The sequence below is a fragment of the Pteropus medius genome, unplaced genomic scaffold (genome assembly GCF_902729225.1).
Source record: "Pteropus medius unplaced genomic scaffold, Ma_sr-lr_union100, whole genome shotgun sequence".
Taxonomy (NCBI): Eukaryota; Metazoa; Chordata; class Mammalia; order Chiroptera; family Pteropodidae; genus Pteropus; species Pteropus medius.
This window is the reverse complement of record NW_024340849.1, coordinates 43,180,189-43,204,338: the sequence shown is the minus strand read 5'-3', so window position 1 is coordinate 43,204,338 and position 24,150 is coordinate 43,180,189. Positions and strand designations below refer to the sequence as shown.

Sequence of the window (24,150 nt, the reverse complement as noted above, 5' to 3'; positions counted from 1 at the left end):
TTTTTTTTATTCTTTGGGCCCTGAGAGAGAAGGCATTTAGCATGATAATATAAGTGGCTGAACTATTTTTAAATTATACATTAACTTTTTTAAAATTTGGTAATTATCTTCCAAAATTAAGACTAGGATTAAAATAAGTTTCTGGGAGCCGTGCTGAAATTATGGAAAATTGACAATTGGGAGAGTTTAGAATAGACCTAGTTCTGAGAAAATAGATTCTCCTTCCCTTCCTTTTAAATAGAAGCAGATAGCCATTTTGATAAAAATTTAAATGAGAGAAACAGTGAACATTTTTAAGCTCTGAGGTGTAATATAATTAAACAGTGAATCTAGCTAGAGTATTAGAAGTAGAAAGATAGATGATTAGATAAAGAAGATGTGGTACATACATACAATGGAATATTACTCAGAAAAGATGAAATACTGCCATTTGTGACAACATGGATGGATCTCGAGATAATCATGTAAGCGACATAAGCCAAACAAAACAATTGAGAACCATTATGATTTCACTCATACGTGGGATATAAAACTGAAAGCAACAAACAAACAAGACAAACAAACAAAAACTCATAGTCACAGACAACAGTTTAGTGGTTACCACAGGGAAAGAGGGGCAGGTAGATAAGGGTAAAGAGGGTCGAATGTATGGTGATGGAAGGAGATCTAACTTTGAGTGATGGACACACAATGCAATACACATATGATGTATTATTGTGCACTTGAAACCTATTTAATTTTATTAAACAATGTCACCTCAATCAATTTAATTTAAAAAAAAAATAGAAAGTACCTTAGAAATAAAATATCTATTCAATAATCTGACCCCCAGAAAAGTCACTGATGTACAAAGGGGTGAATTTCTGTACTTACCAAGTTTAGGCAGTTAATAGAACTAGATTTGAAATCCACATCCATGGCTCCTAATTCAAAGCTCTTTATTTTATACGAAGTATTGTCTTCTTATCTACTGCATGCTTATTTTTTGATGAGTAAGTATTTCAAGCTTTATGAAGTATTGGTTGTGGGGAAAAGATGAATTTCATTTATTTTCTTTAAAATAATATATTCCCATAAATAAGGCTCTCTACTCATAAATAAGGTATAAAGAATGTTCTCCAATGACTTCTCTATCATCTTATGCCTTTTTCATTGAAAACATTGACCTTGCTTCATTCCTTTTACCTCCATTTTATTTCCAAAAAAGTCTTACAGGGTTATTTTTTTGTCAAAGTTTAAGTTGTGAACTAAGAAAATATTTGCTATAAATAATTCTACTTCCATTGATTCTTTGACTAAGAAATTCCAAAAGAGGGCAATTGCTAATATTAAAAAGTCGTTTCCTCCCAGTGTCAACAAATTTTTTTTTCCTATTTCTTATTAAGCAGCTGATGTTGAAAAAAAAAATCATTCATAGGAAATGACTAAAATTTCTATCCACTTAGTTTGCTGCGTGTAAAGAATCTCTTATTTATTGTGTTTCTGGCTAGGATTAAAATAAGTTCACTTTGATTTATGCATTAAAACACTTGTGTCAGAATTTTTAGATTTGCTTCTATCTCTTTTTCCCCCTTCATATCCTCAGACAGCACTGCCTGAAGGTGACTTTCCTGATTTAAAAGTGTAAAGTTGGAGGATTAAAATGAATTCATCTTCTTTCTGGAAAAATGTGCTAGATTGGTTATGACAGTACATTTTAATATCTTAGTTCTCTCCTTACCAAACTGTAAACTCTTAATTTCATTTTCATCTTATATAAACAGCTGTGTCTTCTAGGGGTCCATATAGATTTTTACCTTGGAGTCTGCTTTGCATCAGAAACAAGCATTTACCTAACCCTGCTATTTATTTATTTTTTAAATATGCCATCCAGTTTGCCCAGTCTTCCCTGTTTCTACATCCCATCTCAGTCTCCATAAAGTATTTCTACTAATTTGTATAACTTGTATAGATGAGGAAATGAAGATTCAAGGAAGTTAAGAAACGTCCCTATAGTCACACTGTTTGTAGTGGGGAAGCCAGATTTTGAATACAAGCAGACTTAGCCCGGAATCAAATTTCTGACTCCAATGTTACTAACTCTGTGCCCATATCTAACTTAACTGAAATTCCCTGCCCTCAGTCTCTTCATCTATCAGCTCTAGGTATAATAATACTTACCTCAGGGGATTAACAGAGTTAAGTTAGTTAACACTTACATGTAACTCATAACAGTAAAAACAACTATAAACATAATACTGACAAAAAATTTTTATGAAAATGATAATAATGATGACAATGAAAATAAAGATTGATTTCAAATATGATTAATATATTGAATAATTAGGACAAATCAAATCTAAGAGAAGCTAGTGTCAATCTATGAAAAAATATATATATATTTTGCCTTCTCAGTGTAGTCAGATTTCAACTAAAAATGCAATAAGGGCCTCTTGCTTTGTACTTTTAAACATCTGGGCTCAAGAGAATTATTCTAAAGAAAAAGTCTTTAGAAAAACACAGACTCAAGCATCTTTGCTCCATGATGCTGAATGTCTACAATGAACCAGCGTTGCCTGTTTATTATGCATTATTCATTGTACTGGGTATGCAACACAGATAGGCATAGCATATGCCCTCGGTCTTTACAAGGTAGCTGAAAGAAGCAACAGATTATTAAAATTTAGACACACGTATGCAAGCACATTATCTTCTGTGTAAAGAAATGCTTTTCAGTAGAGAAAAGTATATGACCTTAAGTCAAGCTGAAACTTTTTCTCTTGAAATATAGCAGTAGGATGTGCAATATATTTAGAAACAATGGGAATTTTGAATTACAAAGTTGATATTCTCTTCTGTACCCTGTCTGTAACGGGTATTGATATTTGAACAGAGTTTGAGAAATCATAATGATAGCCTGCAAGTAAGAAGGCTATCATTGTCTCTTGTTCTTCTCCTTCAAGATAGCTCAGACAAGCAGGCCCATTGGACCTATTTCAATATCAGAGAAAACCTTTTTGTAGTAAGGAACTTCAAAATAGTGTCAATATTATACATTATAAAGTAGTAATCACTAAAATAATGATTATTTTAACACATAATTCTACCTTAGAATGTGGTGACAACTACATCATTCTCCTGAAATAATGTTGGCAAACATCTCCTGGGAGCTACAGGAATGAGCATTACTCTGGCAGTCTGAGATTTGGTTGGCTGTGTGGCAAATCATTAAATTATAAAGCATTTTAAATAGCAAATTGACAATTGACCAGGAAAAAGTGAAATATAAGATTTATTAGTTTATCTTTTTGATGTTCATATCTCTCTATGAGAAAGTGTTTATATTAATATATTTAGTTGTCCCAAAGAAAAATTCAAATAAGGACTAACAATTTCTCAGTAATTTTGCTTTTCCAAGAAATATTTTTATCAAATATTTGTGTGTTTGTGTGTATCTATGTATAAACATATACATATAAATATATTAGGTATAATAGTAAAATTTTGTAATACCCGAAATAGACAAAAATCATCATTTAGTCGATCTCCCACATTAGCTTGGATTACCTCTGATAAAAAAAAAATCACATTTCTCATAAATTATTAGGGGTTCCTGAAGAAGCACATCTTGGTTGAGTAGAGAGGAGAATAAAGATTATGGCCTTGAAATAACACCAGGGCTAGTTTCTGATGATTCTTATGGTCACTAAAGTCTGAGAAACAGTGCTTTAACCCTCACTTTTTAAAGTTTTTAAATCCTTTGATAGCTAGATGTCTGAGAGGCATGTATTAAAGTCTCTCAACATTATTTATTGTTTTCACTATTTTTTTTTCCTCCTAATGTTGTTCAAGCATCTTATTTCTAGTCCTGTAGTTCTATCTGGTATCTTTATCATACTGATCAATATATTGCTTCATCAGTATCTATATTCTTCCCCAATTAAGATAAGAACATTGATATAATTTTACTTCCTTCCTACAACTTTCCTCACTCCCCATTCCTGCTCGATTCCAAATTGGGATCATCTGGGATCTCAGTTCAATAATATTTTTTTATATTGTACATCAATTACTCACAGTTATGTATGTTTAACCTGTTATTTTATTCATCGCTATTTTTCATAGTCACCTTTTTTTTTCTTAGCTACATGTTTTGCCAGGGTACAAACCCATGCCTCTTTCAAGAAATAGGATAAAATTAAAGCAAAAAAAAAATAGATTCAAAAGCAATTTTCATCTTAATTTTTAATGTACTGCTCCATTATATTCAGGGCTCTTAAAGAAAGTAATCCTGTTGAAATTATTCCCTTTCTTTTTAAGTCACCTGTCTGTTCTGCCTAGAAGCCCATAGGAGTTCATATTTGTCCTTGCTTTTTAAATATCAGCACAAAGTTTGATTTGAGTCTCTTCAGTCACTCTTCTTAGCACTTAGAGGATCATTTTTACCCAAAGACATGTGACTCCTAAGCTATGTACATGTTAATTAAATTATTTACTTTACATCTATAATCTCCTTTTATATAATTCTATAAAACAAATGTAACTTGTAGAATTATTCCAAAATCTTTCTCCTTTTTCCTTATTATACCTTTTATCTCATTATTCCTTAATGTTATATTTGGGCAATTTATTTTTCTTTCATCTTCCAACTCATTAATATACTACGATTTCTATCTCTGAGACATAAGGTATAATATTCAGCCATCCTATTGTTTTTTTTTTAATATTCATGATTTAAATTTCTAAAATCTCTATTGTTTGTCTAAATATATTTTTGTGCATGGAATACTCTAATTTGTATAAAGATAATAATTATTCTCACTTAACATAGCTTTTTGCTTGCTCTTTTATACGTGTTTCTTTAAAAAGAAAAAAACTTTCCTTATAGTTGAGCATTGTCATTCTTTTTTGATGGTATTGATTTTTAGGAACTGTTCAATTACCCTTGGCTCTCTACTCATATTTGTGTTTGCAGATGTCTTTTTGCACCCATAAGGATATAGGTTCTGATATAGGTTACAAAATCTGGCTTAGGGGAAATAGACACAGACTTTCTGCCTGTCAATATGCCAGGACCTTGCCTTCTAGGTAGCACTAGCTACCTGAGGCCTCTGCATTCCCAAAACTACATTCACTAATTTATCCTGGGGCAAACGTGCTTATGTGGAACCCCTCAGGCACTACATAAGTAGTTCCCCAACTGATCAGTGTGGGGATGCCCTGTATGAGTCCTTGTTGCTCCTGCCTCTATTGACTCAGCAAGCCCCAGAACCATTCTCATTTCCCCAGCAGTCAGCTTTGGGGATGTGATTTATCCAGCCTTGTTTCTCTTTCAATCTGATTACTTCTGCTTTACATCTCAGAGATTTCTTAAATTAAATTTTTCTGGAGGTGATAATCTTTTCTTTTTTTAGTGATTTTTGTGAGGATATTAAAAATATTGTTTACATAATTTCCCAGGGTTTAGAGCAAAAGAGATGGTAGACAAATGTGACAAGTTTACCATCAATAACCAGTGTCCTACCCACTCTTGAGACACCTCACCAAATTACTTTAAAGGGCATTGATTCTAAATTTTAAAACAAAATAATTTAAATTTGTTTTCGACCATTTATTATCCATTTTATAAGCACTTCTCTACGTATTCTTTTCTTAGATACAGCATCAAATTTATCTTTAGAATCCATAAGGAACTCACAAAATAGGTTAAAAAATAATATTATTTAATCGTTCCTAAAGAAATCACATTAAAGAGTGACAAATACTTAAGATGCTTAAAACTACTCTATACCATTCATTCGCTGCCATCTTCATTGTTTTCTTACTACAAATGTTTTAAAACCTAGATTGTTAGTCAGTGATTGTTACTGAGTTTAGTTCCTTAGCTTAGATCTCAAAAAAGGAGAAACTGTTTTATATTCATTATACTTTATAAAAAATTGTTATGCAAAAATATTTACATAAGCAACTTTCTTTTAACTTGTACCACATCATATAATTTTACATGACTGATATTCTTTTAAAAATATGATACATTATAAATGTATGATTTCTGTGGAGGTATTAAACAAGTCTGATGTTTAGCTATTGTAAAAGAAATCAGAATAAAAATGTGGAATTAAGAAGCATTTGTCTGTAAATTCTGTTTGAATAGGAAAGTAGAGAACATGAATATTCTGAAATGAGAAGTAGAGATTATAATTTGCATGATACACACACATTCACAGGTTAAGGTACTTGATGAAAAGCAAATGAAGAGAGAAATTTTTCAAGATCACTTGTACTTTACAACACTGACTCATCAATCCCCAGTACATGATTTTCAGTGTAATTTGTAATGAGATGTGAAAGACCTCTCTTAGATGTATTCAAGAAGTATTTATTAAGTACTTATTATGAACTCAGTCCCTCAGATACTTTATCTCTCACTGGGAATTTAAAGATAAAATGACTTTGTCATGAAAGAATTTACATCCAAGCAGTGTAAAAATAATGACTATTTCTTAAATACAGTCATGAGATATATGTATATATCACAGAATTCTCACATAAATCATAGAATATAAATATTATGAATCCCAAAAGGACATTAAAACTCAGAAAGGCTATGTAATTTGTCAAAGGTCATGCAGCCAAAATGCTAAACAAAGTCTACCTAACTCTAGAATTCGTGTTTTTGCCACTAAATAGCACTGCCTTCACATTCTGCTCTGCTAGTAACAAGACAGACAACAAATGTGCAAGTCATTTAATTTCTAGCATCTTTATTTTCTCATATGTATATATGGAGGTTGGATTGAATAGTTCTAAAGTCGTTTCCAGCTCTCCGGGTTTAGACATTTGCCATATTGGCTGTTGTTTTACCAGCAAACAGCAGATGGCAGAACAGAGCAAAGACCAGATAATCCAGTTCTTTCTCTTCAGGCACCTCTGACTCCGTGAATAATGATTCCTCTTCATTTCTGTTACTGGATATTACAGAATCATTACAAATGTAAAAACTTGTTTATACATTAATGTGTACTGTAAAAAATATTTTATATGTGTTAAAACACGTACTTGTGCATATTTATCAAAATCTGCAAATAACCTAAACTTTTAAATTTGTTCCTGTTATTGATATTTAAAAAATATTGAAATCAGAAGATTAAAGTTATAGCTTTAGAATGTAAACATACATAATAATACATAACTATACATATTATAAATATATATACAAACATAAACATGCACAATAATACATATGATTTAAAATTCATGCCAGAATACTAAGTATATAATTCACTCATTCATTCAATATTGAACACCTATTACAAGTCTAGAGATTCAGTAATAAACAGACAGACAACTAACTAAACCTGCTCTCATCCAACCTATGTTGCATTGAGGAAACAGACAATTGAGTAAAAAGAGATTATACTAATATATATAGTATGTCAGATAGTAATAAATAAAAGAAAAAACCATGAAAGAGAAATATGTTTGTGCAGGGAGAAGGATGTGTGTAAATACACACACACACACACACACACACACACACACACATGCACACACATACGTAGTTTTACGATAAGAGCTGATTGGAGAATGTAAAAGATATACAAGATACTACCCTTTTAGTCCAAATGAGAATTAGTTAGAAAACCAAGGTGGAACCCAAGTACTAGATTGAGTGATATAGAAAATATCTATAGAATGCTGATGATTCTAGATCGTAAAGACTCGTTAAGTTTTAGATTCATAAGGTTGTTACCAATGGGTGAAATTCCATGAGAAAATGCTTAGATTTTAAAAGAAATACAAAATTCTCTTTCTTTGTCATTTTATATATTCAGATAAATGACAGAAATTTTGTTCTATGCAACATTAACTTAGCCAAGTTTATATGCAGACAGTCTTCCAATTCTCTGAGCTTGAGTTATAAAGTCCTTCCTGGACAACAAAGGCAAAAACAAACCCCTCATAGATTGTCACAGACCTCAATATTGAACACAGGTAGGAGAGTATATGTAATACTGCCTGAGTGACTTTACAATATTTTGTATGCTAGCCATGAGTTTTCTCCTACTAGAGAAATATTATGCTCATTTCTATCCTCTAGAGACTTTGTTTGGATACCACACATATTCAAAATGTATAGACTCTGAGTCTCTAATATTCTATTAGCATTTCAGTTTGTCTAAATTTAGAAAAAGCATTAAGTATACTAGATGCATTTTTCCAAAGAAAGAAAAATATATAGTACGTCAGATGGTAATAAATGCAAAAGAGAAAATCAGAAAGTTCCTAGTCAACTTCTCTAGTCTGCTAACAAATCTAATCTCACAATTAGTCCAGTTCTTACCTAGATATGCCAGTGAATTCAGGAGATGTTAAGGTGTACTGTGTTTAGAATAGCCTAGGAAACCCACCAAATTAAAAGGGCTCTGTAGATTCTTTGGAGGTTCTCGCCTAGGGTTGGTCAGGATATTTGAAACTACATCAGACACCCTTGCCTTTATCTTGATTGCACTACCCAAGACCAATGCTAATGTTGGAATTGATCAATTCTGAGTACCAAGTGTGGTGGCCATAAAAATACACTATCTACAACTCTTGTGGCAGGAACCTAATTGTCTGAGGGCCCAGCTTCCTGCTTTGGATCTACCACCAAATTTATGTCAAGCCTGTGTTTTCCATGGGCTGCTTCTGGCTAGTGACTAAGCACATCACAGTCAGGGTGATAGGTCCATCCAGCAAACTGGGGGACCCCTCCTACAAATGGCTTTGGCTTGTAGACCTCTCATCAGCCTGCCTAAACCTTTTTTAGAAACATCTTACAGTCTGAGACTCCTCCTTCCTTCCGTCTTTCCTACAGGTGTCAGTCCTGCTTTGAAGTCTGAACGCTCTTCCTACTTTCTCCTGACCCATCCTCCATAAACCTCTGGATTATTTCATCTCATCTTTGCTGTTTGCTTCACAATAGATCTGAATTAGCACACCATGTGACTATATATCTAATTTTAATGTGAAGAAGGTCAACCCTCTTTTTTTCCATCTTCCCCACATTTAGACACCTTTTATAAAAGTATAGTCCTCCTCTCTGAAAGCCACCATTTTTGACTGACATTGAGATAGTTAACCCCAGCAACAGCGGAATGGAGATGATATATCAATCTGCAAATCCACTTTTATTATTTATGACAATGTAATTCTAAGAGATCTGGGGCATGCTGATGTTTTTCTTAAAAATATCACGATTGCCCATTTAACTGGTATCTCTGATGGCTTTATGGACACTTGGGTAGCACACAAACACATCTTATTCTGTGGTAACACTAGTGTTATTCATCAAACATTGCCAGTTCTTCCTCTAAGCACATGGTAGAATTACATGTCTCTTTAAAGTTAGATATGGCCCTGGGACTTTCTTTGGCCAATAAAATATGAGCAAAAATGCTTTATCACTGCTGAGAAGAAACTTTAGGAGCTAGTGTGCAGTCTCCAATCTCCTTCCATTGACATGATGAACTTGAAAATGTGTTGAGATGAAACCTTTGTCAGCTGTGTACCTCACTGACTGCAGTAACCAGAGTGCCCCTGCCACATCACTGGTCATGTCATATAAGCAAGAAATAAGCTTGTGTTGTGTTAAGTCACTGGAATATTTGGAATTATTTGCTGTCACAGCAAATGCTGACACATATCTCTTCCCACTAAAAAGCATCTTGAAAACATCCTATCAACTGTCTGCTCCTATTACACTCAGGATACTTACTGAAAAATGGTTTAAATCATAAAATCTGATCTTAACTCGATTCAGGATTTTGGTACTTACCTCTGAACATAAAAAGAGGATTTTTCTTTTAACCATTCTAGGAACATGCATTTGCAAAGCCAGTACTTAAATAATGAAAATAATGTTCATTTTCTTTAAGTAAAATGTTATGAAGATTTGATATTGTGGCTGAAAACTGAGCCAGATTTTAAACATTACAAAGTATAAACAAACCAATTCAGATTATCATCTTGGGTGCATTTGGGTCTTAGGTGTAATAGTTGTGAAAACAGTCATTACAGGGAATTTTCTATTTATTAAATTCATGCTAATAATTAGCTTGAGCCTGTTTGTCTTCCAATGATGCATCCCTTTTGCCTATGTATACCATTGTATAGTTCTGATTTATATTTGTTGATTTCCTACAGTTACATACCTGGAGTTATATGAACTGTGATCTAATCTATACAGAATAAGGATTCTTTTCAACTTAGAAAAAATACTAATGGCTTAGTTCAAAGACAGACTAATGGCTTACTTTACCATCCTGGAAAGGGTGTTGATTAAAACCCTTGAGAAAAAAATTAGTTTTAAAAGAGGCCATATTATGAAAATTTGGAGTTTTTTCCTCTCTATTAATACAGTATCTATCATGGGGCTCCCCTGGTGACAAGTTTATAATAGTACTACTCAAAAATTTTTCAGAGAATAGATATTTAAACCTGAAAGGATCAGAGAGTAAGTGAAAACCATCAGGAGAAAGTTCTCCATTCTTCAAAACCAAGTGACAAAATCACCGAAGGCAAATACCATGGAAGTAATAGAGTGACAGTCACACTTGCCACTGACCTCACCCCAGTGGTTGTCAGGTTGCTCTTTGCTTAAGAGAATTAAAGAGTTATGAAACAACTTTTTAAGTTTCTATAATACTCTTGCTTCAAAATAATCATGATACCACAAATTCACTTTTAAAGTTCATAGGCATGTAGAGATTACCCATAATAATGAAAAATTCCATATTTTAACTATAGCTTACTTATGTGATGCTAAATGCCAGGCTTTTCCCATCATTCCAGAAATAAAGTAAAAAGAAAGATGGATTTTCCAAGATGTGGAGGTGTGGGACACCTTTGACTTTTACACAGTCATCTTAAAAACTTACTGACTCTGGCAGCTTGAAAGAAGCGAACCCTGAAAGTAAACTCTTAACTACAGTTTCAAGGACACAGGCTGTTTAGAGAAATGAAATTCATATCGATATATGAAAGGGAAAAAATGAAAAGAAACAAACAACATATAACAACACATTCTGATGACACTAATTAAATATGACAACAGATAATAAAAGAATGAATTTCTCCATAAAGGATGGTAAAGAGTAAAACGCCATAGCACAGCTTCAGTCATGAATCAAAGTCTCCAAGTGTTCTTTGGAAAATGTTTCAAGAGCTACCTGCTGTTTTTGTGAGGGTTTAGTAATGATCTCACATCTCTCAAAGACAAGAGGCAAGTGATTTCATCTTTCTGCCTCCCACTTAGGTTCATAAATTAAAGTAATAAATATTTAATGAAAGATAAATCAACACTTTAGAGTTCTGTGCATTATCTTTTGTCACTTTTCCAGAACTGGTGACATACAAGGCTATCCTGTGAGCATTAACCTGTTTTAAAATTTAGATAATAATAGCTGGAAATGACATTACTAAGATTTTAGAACCTGTAAAAGTTTCCATTGCATTATTAATAAAGTGGGTAGAATTTCATATTAGCAATAATAAGGCTTGCTTTTAGTTTCAGCTCTAAACTTTGCTCAAGAAATTTTAATTTTTATGTTAGTTTATTTTCAATAAAATGAGGATGAAAATAATATCTACTCTGTCTATACCTCACAAATATGCTCTGAAGATAGAATAAGACCTATAAATAAAAAATTTGCATATTGTAAAACTCCATGCAAATCTAAGAAGTTATTGTATAATTATGCACATAATATTAATGCTTACTCTCCTGACTTAAAATGATATTTTTCCCTAAAGTTCTCAATAAGAGAACTGAAAATATTAGCCTATGACCTCAGCAGGGTAAAGCTGTGTAATCACAGAGAAATAGGGCAATAAAGAATATATGGGAATTTGGCACTGAACCCATCTATTCAGGCAGATATGTGGAGAGCCACTTATCGCACGTTATTGTAATTGTTTAGTTAACTATCTGCCTTCCCTGCTAGCGTAGAGGTAATGTCTGTTTTAGGAACTATTATATTGCTAGCACTAAGCATAGGATCTAGCATAGAGTAAGCCCTAAATAATTTAAAATGAATACATGAATGAAAAGATGGATGTATGCATGCATACATAGACGGATAGACAGGTAGGTGAGTGGATAGATGAATAATTCCAAAGGAAATTATGGATACAATTATTGCCCAGAGTCAGTTATGACTACAGTTAGGGGGAAAGTCAAAACCCAGTCCAAGCCCATGGTTGTAATGTGGTGTCCTAAAAGACACTACAGGCCTAGTACTCAGTAGTATGGTCCACTAGGCAACCACAACAAGGTAGTCTGTCCTGGGGTAACATGCTGGAGATAGAGACTGACAAAAGCAAGGCCTCGGACATATTGGAGGTTAGCAGAAATCAAACTTAGAAATGAAACTAAGGTAGATGCACCAGCTCCCAGAAGGGATTGGAATGTTTACCAGTTTACCAAAAACAAATTCCATAAGGATACTGAAACGAAATCTCAGAATTAGGAACTGGAGCCCAGAGGGAAGAGCAAAATTTTGAGAACAGGGAAATGATAGGAGTCTGGACCAAGAGAATCATTTCAGGAGCACAGAGTCCCCAGATGTGACAATCAGCATGATTGGCATGGCCAAAGAGAAGGAGAAGACCTGAAGCCAGCCAACCAGAATTGACTCAGAAACAGAGCTGGACTAAATCAGCATGAGAACAGCATCAGCAAGTATAGCTACACAGAGCCAAATACAGTCCAGTCAGTGGCTGCCATCTGCACGGCATGATTATCTATCCCCACATGTATCATGTTTTTAATGGAAACATTTTTAAAAACTATGTATACAAGTAGTTCCTAGATTAGAGTATGCCTTGTACTGCGGAAGTTATTACATACAGACAGTGACAAATGTCAACTCCTTTTTCAGTCCCACGGCAGCTTTTTACTACTGCTTTTGCCTTGGCAACTAATTTGCAGATTTTTCATAACTGTTGGCACTTACAGTCAAAATTGCCTTCACACCCTCCTCTGGTTTGGTACAGGACTGACCTAGCGAAGACCACTAGTTTATCCAGTCACAGTTTCCAGTTTGTCAGTCTACCCACGCTCTAGGATTTGTTTGACTGTCAAGGGAAGAAAAGAATAACATGATCAAAATCTAGTTTATATTATTATACTGTATGGGTGAGCAGGAACTGCTTGATTGACAGGATTTGTCATGATAAATGCTACTTATGACCAAGTAAAGATTTGGCGAACTACATTCTTCCTGCTTTATCATGCTATGAAAAACTCCAAGTAATTTTGAATCAATATGGTACAAGTATAAAAGGCAAAATTTGAATTTAATTACTTTAAACTGTCAAGAATGGACTCAGATGGCTTAGATTAGTGTTTCAAATCTTCCTGCTAAATCCGAGAATTTTTACTTCTTCAAAAATTAACCCATTTCTTGAAAGTGGCTGAATAAGAATTTTTATCTACCTTCTGGCATGATGGAATTCACAATTTTTATATTTTATTTTTCTAATATCTATTCAAATGAACATGGTCTACTTGGGATGGACAGTGTTTCTCATCAAAGTTCGGCAACCTAATGGGAGAAGCCATTTTATAGGTAATAAACAGGTGCATGGACCACATAATAACTTAATTCCTCATTTGGATGAAGGTGGTTGACCAAGGTTTTTTTCCTCAAAGCAGAGTAAACATTAAGACATCTGATACAAATGCACTAAAAGTAACAATATCTACATTCACCCCAAACTACTGACACCTAAGTCACATGGGCTTGATTTCCAGCCTGTCAGCTCAGGTTATCATATATACCTTTGAAGTTATTTTTGGTATCTAAATAGTCTTCATTTCATAAATAAGATCTTTCCTGTTTCTTATATCCATTTTATTGCTTTTGGCTACTATGCATAAGGCTTGATCATGATATGAGCAAACACAATATCTCCAGGAAATATAAGAAGTCTCATTATATTCACTTAAGTAAGATTTATAAAATCTTTCCAAGTAAAAATGTTTGTATAATCTACAACTCCTTATCCCACTATTATCCACATGCAGAAGAATATGTTAATTATGCATATGTTAGGATAAAGTAAGATTTTTATTACTCTAAAAGGTTGCTTAAGCATTTCTTATAAAGTCAGGAAGCTCTTGGAGGAGAACTTAGAAATACATTAACATAAATTTTCTGCTTTGTTTCAGAGGAAGGTTAAGAAAGACTTGACTTTCATTTTCTTCTGGAAATCAAACATTGAAATAAGTTTATAGCGTAGGCTGGAAAATATTATTTCCTATAATTCTATATTAGAAATCCCTTGTTCCAGGATCAGGTACTCAGAGGCAAAGAATAAGGGTCATTAGAATCTCAGTCTGGTCTTATTCAATCTTACATTCAAAGTTTGTCATACCTTTTAAAATTCTGGCCTTCTGGGCCTGCTCAGTTTAGAGAACACTGTTGTCCCCAGACTTAAATTTCAGACTCATGTATCCACATATCTCTATCTGTATGTTCCATAGCTGTTTTGTATACAACCTTTAAGAGAGAACTTTCTATCAACCCCTTATCCACGAGACTAGATAGTCCCAGTTCACTCTTTTGATTACAATTGATATCAAATCATTTATTCAGCAAATTTTTTTTTTTATTTCAAGAAACATTTATTGAGAACACATCAAGCACTGTGCTAAGTATCAGCTAGAAATACAGAGATAATTCCCTAACACATGGAATTAAGCATTTTCTTTGCTTTGATGCCACCATGGTGCACAGACCTATATTTTAACAATTTATAACTCATTGATATGCATGATTTCTCATGAGACTATAAATCCCCCAGCCATATTTTTAAACTTTATTTATAGACATTCTGAGAATTATTCAATCAACGTTTATTACATGCTAAGACAATGTGAGAAGACGTCCAAGTTTCCTAGAGTAGGAACAGTAGTTCTATTAAATCATTTATCACCATATTCACTCAAATGGTCCTATTCACCTTTGGCCTTTAATTAGATAAATATTATTATTGAGATTTAGGCAGTAGATCATATGCAATTATTAGAAGCTTTACCAATAACTCAATAATTAATTGAGGAAAATGTTTTGCAAAAGATTATATATATATATACATATATATATATATATGACTTTATTCATCAAGATTTGAAAATAATGAGCTTCTAGGTCAATTCTATTCTGGTTAGCACCTTTGTATACTTGGAAGTTAAATACCAGAAAGAGATATACAGATTATAAGTAAACTGATGTTTCTTTTGGAATCTCATAGTTTTAGTGCTATAAGATAAATTTGGCTCCTATAAGGTCACTATTATTCTTAGTAACTAAGGTAGTGTCTGGTTTACATATATAAAAAATAAAGTAGTGTCTGGTTTACATATATATAAAAAAAATTCTCAAAGAATATTTAAAAATTAACCTTTTTAAACAAAGAATGCCAAATTGTAAAATGTTATACATAGCATAAACAACAAAAAATACTAGTTAATATTATATTAATTAAATGGTAGGAATGATTCAGATATAGTAATAAAATTGATAGCAAAAATATTTTTAATGATGTAGTACAATCTGACCTCTATCTCCTAGAAACTCAAAATTTCAATAACTCTAGAAATTAGAAGCCAATGATCAAGAATTATTGAAAAATATCAAGGAGTTAACCAGTTTTTTGTCCTTTATTTTGGATGCATATGACGCTATTTTTTTTTTTTCAAAAAGAGGAACGAGATGATTAGAAGAGAGTTCCATGGGATATGACTGAGAAGCTGAGACTGTGGCAAAAAGAGACTAAGGTACCTGAATGAGCAGGGCAGTTAAGTCATTAAGAGATGAGAGTGGCTAGCCTTGGAATATTGTTGCTCACTAGAACAGACCCATCGCTAGGAAGAGAAGAAAAAATAATATAGACTTGAGAAACCAATTTGGGTTAAATATTATAATTAGACTTTAGGTATTTATCTTTTATGGATATAGTTATTTCATTTGCATTGGTGTTTGCTGCTGTTTTCTTTGTGGGGAAGGGAGGCCTTAGCAAGCAGTATTTCAGAAACTGCCCAAAGGTCAACAAGACCTTTGTACAAATGTGGATTACTGGAACTCTGTTCCCAGGATACTCTTTATTCTACCTGAAGCCAAGCCTGGGGATTAACATTTTTAACAAGGGTTTCTGTTGTTTCTCTGCACTGGACAATCTAGGGAAAGGACTACTTGCTTGTGTGCAGATTTATTGCAGTGTTCAAAATAAGAGTGGGTAGAGATGTTCTTATCACCTTTTACTATTAGAGATTACATCCATTTTATGTGAGGCCATAAACAGCATTTAGAAAGAACCCATTCACTCTGGGCTCTATGAATATCCTCAAAACCAGGCATTACATGAAGTGACTGACTTCGGTAGCAAAGAGAATCAGAATTTAGTTGACTCTAAAGAAATATTTATTTTGTGTACTTTGTCCTTGTCTCTTGTAAGAAATTTATTGTTCTTTGATCTTAAATTTTTTGAAAGAATTCAGGTTGGCCAGAGGTGAAATTGGCATTTCTTCTCACTTCTTATCCACTTATCCTTATTTTCTACCCTGTCACTGATGATGCCCTGTAAGTGTCTTGTTCATTATCTTTGCAGTTTCTGCATTCAACATACAGTATAGAAGAAATATGCTATATTACTCAGTTTATCCTTAGTACTGATATTAAATGCTTTTTTAAATGTACAGTTATGACATTCATCAGTCTTCCTTATTGGCTGCTAAGACAGTGTTCAAGAGTCATCTCAATTTTCCCCTACTTAGTTCTCATTCTCTAAAACTTAAGAAAATGATAAACTAGTATCTCGCCACCAACTTTCTGACTCAGCTTCTTTTTATCTCAATAAGTTTTTTTCTGGGATTTGCTAGTCTTGCTGCTCTGATGTATTGCTGAAAGATACATACAAAGGGAAAAACAAATTGCTTCTATGGATATTATAAATCAGAGTAGAGGTCCATAAAAGCTTAGTTTACTTGTCTGCTCTAATTTATTAAATCAAGCTAGGGATGATGAAGTATAAAAGATAAAATGTGTCTGTCTTTCCAAGATGATCTACAGAGATGAAAGACAAAAAATAGGATGTAGGTTACATCTAAACAGATCGAAAAGATATAGGTTACATCTAAATCTTTTGAAATCTTCCACACAGAGAATATTCTTCACCTGGGGATTTTATGTGGCTGAGCTAAATGTAAGAGGGTTTTAACATAAATAAATGCTAGTTCCATTAAAATACAGAAGGGGATCTGCCCAAGAGTCATGGAATTAGATATCGTTATGACTCATACATTTCTGCTTTGATAAATTTCTGTTTTAATGTCAGACATCTGGTGATTAATTTCAGGTTTGTCATTTTCTACATTTGTATAAGGTCCAGCCAAAGTGACTATACGAATGCTTTTCTTTAATTAGATGTGATTGTATTACCTATTGTGGTATAGAAATTATATTTATGGTAAATATTTCCAGTAGAAACTAAGTATATGCAAATATTACTATAAATAAAAATAATGTCAGAAAATCTACTCTTCCCTCTGCTTCCTATGGAAAAGATCAAGAGAAAAGTTAAAGTCTAATTTTTTTTGATGGATAGAGATATAAACACATTTTTTAGTGGTTGGGATATAAAATATATTTCATGTGAAAAGATTTCAAATTTTTGAATCTTTTGAAAGAGAAAATTTATCCAATATACTGATGTTAACTATTAATAAAATGTTAGTTTTGGAAATTTTAGATATTAGTTTTAGCCAACATAATGATCTTTTGAGAGAAGTAGGAGGTTTTAGTCCAAAAAATTAAAATTTAACAGAAGTTTTCTACATTGGTGCTTTGAACTATAATTTGGTATAAATTAACCAATAATTGTAGGGTATCAGAACCCGTATGAGTTTTCTTTCATTGCATAACAAATTACCATAAACTTAGTGGCTTAAAATAACACCCATTTGTTATCTCAGAGTTCTATAGGGCAGAAGTTCAGGCAGGCTTGACTTTGTTCTCTGTTTAGGGTACTACATGAATGACATCAATATATCACCTCACCTGGGCTCATACCTGGACACTCTGAGGGAAGAATCTGCATCCAGGCTCATTCAGATCATGTCATAATTCAATTCCATGCAGTTATAGGACTGAATTTTCTACTTCCTTGCTAGCTGTTGAAGGAGATTGTTCTCAGCTTCTAGAGAACCTCCACATTCCTTGGCTTATGCCCCTCTCCATCTTCAAAGCTAGCTAGGCACATCAAATTCTTCTGTGATTCAGTCTTTCTCACTTCTTCTGCCTTCTTCTTCTGCCTTTTAAAGGGCTCATGTGATTAGATAAAGTCAAGGTGATAATGTCCATAGCTTAAGGTCACCCTACTTGAGACTTTAATTACAGCTGCCAAATTTCTTCACAGCAGCAGCACTTAAGTAGGTATTTGATTGAATAACCTGGCAACCGTGGGCCATCTTTGGAATTATGCATACCACAAAACTCTTATAATACAGCTATCTAAAGGCTATGTTCATCTTGATGACAAACTGCCTGTGAACTCTAGTCTTGTACATGTAAATGTCATAAAGTTTTTGCAAATATCATGCAATAAAGTATTGGAGAAAATTTAAAGTATTTTATTAAACCACAAATCTGAAGTAAGTTAGCTTTTATAGAGAATGAAGAAGAGAATATTACTTATATTAGTTAGGATTTTTGAGACCTTTGAATTTCACAAACTTTCCAAGTGACTCAGATGATTATATAGTACACTATTAAATTTAACAACCCGAAACTATTCAGTCTAGTACTATATGTGACATATCAATTGTAGGAACACTTATTTCTACTATTGTTCTCCTTTAAAGGGACACATGATTGTTAGAAATGCAGGTCACATCAAGACATTTATATAACATATGAAATTTAAAAATATATTTTTTTCTATAAAAATCAGATCAAGTTGTTATTCATGCCATTTGACACCTCTCCCCAAGACCACAGTTAGATCAACCTGGAATTTCCAGTATTTTCTTTTAAAAGAGGTTCACAAAATGAGATTTCAAAACCTTTATTGTTGATGAATCTCTTTGTACCTTGTATACCCTTTAATACATTAAGAAATTATTGTTCAAATCCCTAACAGAGATGAAAAATAACTGGTCACCATCCTTTATCAGAGGATCCTAGGGGAAAAATCTCCCCACTCAGCAATGAAACTAGTGGATTCTCCACTGCTAAAGGTCCAGGTTCTAGGGTGGGATATTAAAGAAAGGAAAGTTGCACGGCCAAAAGGTCGGGATAGCCCCATCATTATTCTTTAGTTATGTTTTGTCATAATAGCTATACTAATTGGGAAATATTTCTTTTTGGGGTGTCTGTAAATGTATAGAAGATACTTTCAAGTTAGAAATAGGATAATTGTAAGAGAACATTGCTCAGACTAAACAGGGACCATTGGATGAAGAAGACACCATGGCCAGGGATTCCATAAGGATGCCACATTTGAACGCTGAGCAAATTTCTTTATCTTGTAACAATTTGACCTCTGTAATGGTAACCTGAGGAGAAATATTTCTCACCTACACTCCTCATTTATAAAAGGTATTTTAAGAACTGATATGACAGTCCTTCAGATGGTAGAGAATTAATATAGTGTAAACATATTATGATAATAATGAATATGTATAAGCATCTGAACAAAACCCACTGAATATCTCCATTTCCTTTCCTAAAATGAGTCACTGAATCAACAAACTACAAAGAAATAGAACATATTTTATACTGATATTGCCCCACAATTTTTTTTGCAAAAATTTCTATATAGTTGGAGGAAACTTTTGGGTGCTAAGCATTTACTCCATTCTAGCTGCTGCTGTTGCTTCATCTGCTGCTTCTGTGTAGGCACCAAAGAAAGTGAAAATGTGGTCCCTGTGTCTATTCGGACATCGCTTTATTTCCTTTAAACATTCCTCTCTGCACTACTATACTGCAGAGTAATAAATTGGGTTCAATCCAATAAGCAAAGGTATAGAGTTCTGAGGTAATCCAATAAGCAAAGGTATAGCGTTCTGTTACACTGTTAACACCTGGTCTCTTGGAAGCAAGCCCATGTCAGGCCGCTCACTGGCAAGCGTGTGAGTACTTTTAGTCACAGTAGGAAAGCAGCCCCTTGACACAGGGAGTTAAGCAGCGCTTCATCTTGTTGAAACTTGCCTAAAAAGAAGAACAGTGGTGAAACCTCATGCCCCTCTTGAGATTCTAGTCTTAGGCTTACAGCACACAGCCAAGTTCATATATTGGCTTCTGAAACAATAGATAGTTTCTTCTTGACTTCATCTCCCAAACAAGCTACAATTGAACATACTTTATTACTAATCTGGGATATCTTGGCTAAAATGAGTCAAGTCACTCGACATTTTTAGGGATGTCAGGATATGTGTGTCAGGGACAGAGGAGAAAAGAAACTATACGTATAGCCTCACTTAGTAGTTTTTCACTCCATTGTGAAAATGGGATTTTTTTCCTCCTGTCTGCTCTTAAATAGATGCCTAGATCTTGTTATGAATATAACGTTTTGAGAATTGTATGGAAAAAAGTCATCCATTAAACTGAATAAAACTTTGCTTATATTTTATACATTATAAATATTTTTTCCATAATAAAACCTGACTTTTTAAAATTTCACTGTGATAAGAATACAACATAAAATCTATTCTTTTAACAAATTTTAACTGTACATTTTATTATGCAAATACTATGCTGTTTTTATGTAAAGGATTTGAGCATCTGCAAATTTTGATATCCATAAGGGATCCTGGAACCAATCTCCTATGGATACCTGGGGGTGACTGGAATACATATAAATGAAAGTTAAACTCACTGGCTATGTATATTAATTAAAACAATGGATACAACCCTCTCTTCATTTTTTCACAAGCTGGCCATCTTTCTTAGCACAGACTTCTTATCTCTATATTCATATTAATAATATACATTATAAATTTTTTGTAGCCACAGGTAGAATGATATACTTTTCAAATTGATCCTAAAATGGTATTTCATATCCCTCTGATATAGCAGATACTATATTTAATAGCTGATACCTTGTTGCTTTCTCTCAAACTCTTTCTCCTCTCTTCTGAAGTACAACTGTGCTTTCTAGTATTTTAGTGCCAGCCAATTATCAGTTCTCACAATACCATAAGCAAAGATAGTTTGTGGCACTATAAACTATGGAATCTTTCAATAAGGAACTGATAGAAATTGTTTACAATTTACAAAATTCTCAAAAAGTTTCTATCATGCAAACACAATTTCATGCCAATTTTCCCATATTAACAAAGAAAATGTCACTAGAGTTTGAAGGATAGAATATATTGGAAAAAATAAAAAGGGAAACATACACACACACTTTTCTTTTGTGTTATTAAATCCTTATGTTGAACTTTATTTGGTTACTGAATTTTATTCTGAATTTTTTTTCTCATTGTTAAACATGAGAAATTTTTAGCTACCCCTTTTCCTCCACTTCACCTCCTGAGAAAATTTTAAATTGTAGCTGAATGAATGGTACACAGATGGGGCCTGAAGTGTGTAATCTGTATTGAGAGAGCAAACAAGATAAACACACTCTCTGTGTCAATGTGACAGTCTTAAATCTTTCTTGAAAAGGTATTTAGGACAAAGATGTGGAGTGATGCAAATAATCACATTTTCTGGTAAAGAATCTATGAGGTGACATTCCTATACTTTCCAAGGGTTCTTGAGAAAGAAAAACTAATATGGAAATAAAAATATATTCTACTCAAGTTAAATGAGCTATAAAATTCAGGGCAGGGGCCACTATAGCAACTTTTCTGTCTCTGTGTAATAATGGTGAAATAGAGAAGAGGCTCGAGAACTAAATAATAAACTAAGTTGTAATCAGAGCCTGCTACGTGCTGCTATACAGGGAATCTGGCTGATCAGCATAAGTTGGAAGAACCTGCAGGAAGATTCTTGCCAAGATTACCAACAACTACTTCCCTGTACCTTTAACGCTGCATACCCATGCCCAGAAAGGAAAACAGATTTAAACTGAATTCCTTAAACACTCAGAGTCTCTCTCTATGTATTTGAGAGGAGACCACGGCTCTGTCTGTGGAACGTTATTTCTTCTCTATTAAACTCTCCTTTTGACTCTAACTCTGGTGTGTGCTTGAATTCCTCCTGCATGCAGTCAGGGCCTTCACTGACTCTCTCTCTCTCTCTCTCTCTGTAGGACTTGAGTCCCCACTTGGGGGGATTCACCCTGTCCTGTGTCAATATTAGGACTCAGTTTCTTCATTTCAAAAGTGAGAAGTTGAGTTAAATGCTCTCTAGGACCCTTCCCAGCAGCTGCATTTCTAAATTCAGTGCTTTTCCTCCAAGACTAATTTTTATGTCCTTGCACCTGCTTTAAGTATTAACACATCTGCTTTTAAAAGATGCTTAAATTGATGACCAGCTGTGTTCCTTCAAGCATTGCTTCATATCAAGAATTTGGTATGTACAGTAGTATCTAATCAACTTAATTAAACATTTTTAAAAGCTGTCATAAAAAACGACCAGCTTTAAAGGTAGTTTTTTTCCATAACTGAAAATTAAATAAACCATAACTTTTCTCAAATGACATGTCTATGATGCCTTTAGGTCTTCCAGATAATATGTGTCAAAGAAGTGGACATGAGTTTAAATATTTTCAATATTAAGTCAATTATCACCAACATTAGACTGATCATGTAACTAAGAATTTTTAAAACAGAACAGAACTGTTTCAGAATCAGATTACCCAGTAGACTGTGATCCATTTGGAAATAGGTGATCCCTTGGTGTTTAAGACAAAGAAAATCAAATCCTTAGCCAGAAACCATTAGCAACTGATTCCGTGTCAAGTGAGTAGGTGGCTTCATGGCAGCACGAAAGCTTTTTAAGTGCATAAGTGGCAATTTCCTGTCATTCTCAGCTCAACAGATTTATTTCAGGAACATTCCTAATACCCAGAACCTGGTGAAGTGAAGATATATTATTATCTCCCCTCACCAAAAGTAAGAGATTATTTTCTGAGGAATAAGTGATCAGTTCTTGTGTCTTTCCATTCCTGAAGAATATTTTTAATTTTTTTATCAGTAGCCATATAATATGAAATACCCTAAAACACAACATTTGACTCATAGTCTTTCACTTAATGACATTTCAGTATCTTTAACCCTGACTCAGATATCATATAACCTATAATTTAGTAGGTATTCTTTTCTCTATAGTTGTAGAGAAAGTAAATTTTAATCTGACAGAATAAGACAAGTAAGTGGAAACTTGTACAGATAACAGAAATAGTCTCATTCCAATTACATTTTGGAAATTATAGGTACAATGTTGAGGGCAAATATTTGGTTATATGGAATGTTTCAGAAAGAATACCCAAAGTGAGTGAGATAGACAAATATAATTGTAAATGGGAAAAATAATGGTGGAGTTTAAATACTATTAATCAAAGTCGAACTTAAAAATTGGTTTCTAGGAGCCAACATAATGCAAAATTTGAGAACAGAAAATATTAAATGGTCGCGTAGCTAGTTACTAAAAAATAATAGTTGAATTTATATTATTTAAGTATGTACTTCTGTGATCATGTTGAAAATTCCATGAGTGGGGCTAGAATTAACAGACTTCTGGAGACATGTAGTGTTCCTTCTCATGGTTTTCATTTCAAATATATTGAGGCTATTTCCATAGGATGATTTATGTATCTAAAACTTCTTGAAGTCACTTTTCCTTATTTAAGTCTTAAAACTATTCAGAATTTCACAGATTCCTATTAATATCTAATAAGAAATAACAATTTTCTTCAAGTGGATGTAAAGGCAAAGTTATCAGTTGGTAAAGATTTCTTCAGCTCCTAGCCCGTCTCCTTCCTCCACAATTCTTACCTACACCCTTTATTCCTTTATTTACCGTACTTTTCACCTGCTTTGAAGCCATCAGCCTGCTTTCAATGCTGTTGTTAAGACTTTTTTAAAATCTATGTTCAAAGTCTATCTTTAAAACCAAGTAGATCATTCAACTTAATTTCTCTGGACATCTGTGTCTTTTATGTAAAAGAGTTTTATAATCT

The 24,150-nt window shown here is 33.4% G+C and overlaps 1 protein-coding gene across 2 annotated transcripts in view; it reads left to right on the top strand.

Annotated features, from left to right (window-relative positions):
- DLGAP1 (DLG associated protein 1) overlaps positions 1-24,150 on the top strand; it is a 790,600-nt gene that overhangs the window by 329,699 nt on the left and 436,751 nt on the right. The window contains exon 1 of one of the 2 annotated variants that reach the window (XM_039845333.1): positions 15,730-15,802. The exons of the other annotated variant lie outside the window; for it this stretch is intronic. The gene's annotated coding sequence lies outside the window, so the exon portion shown is untranslated. Of the gene's footprint in view, positions 1-15,729; positions 15,803-24,150 lie in introns of those variants that run through there. 2 annotated transcript variants of the gene reach the window in all.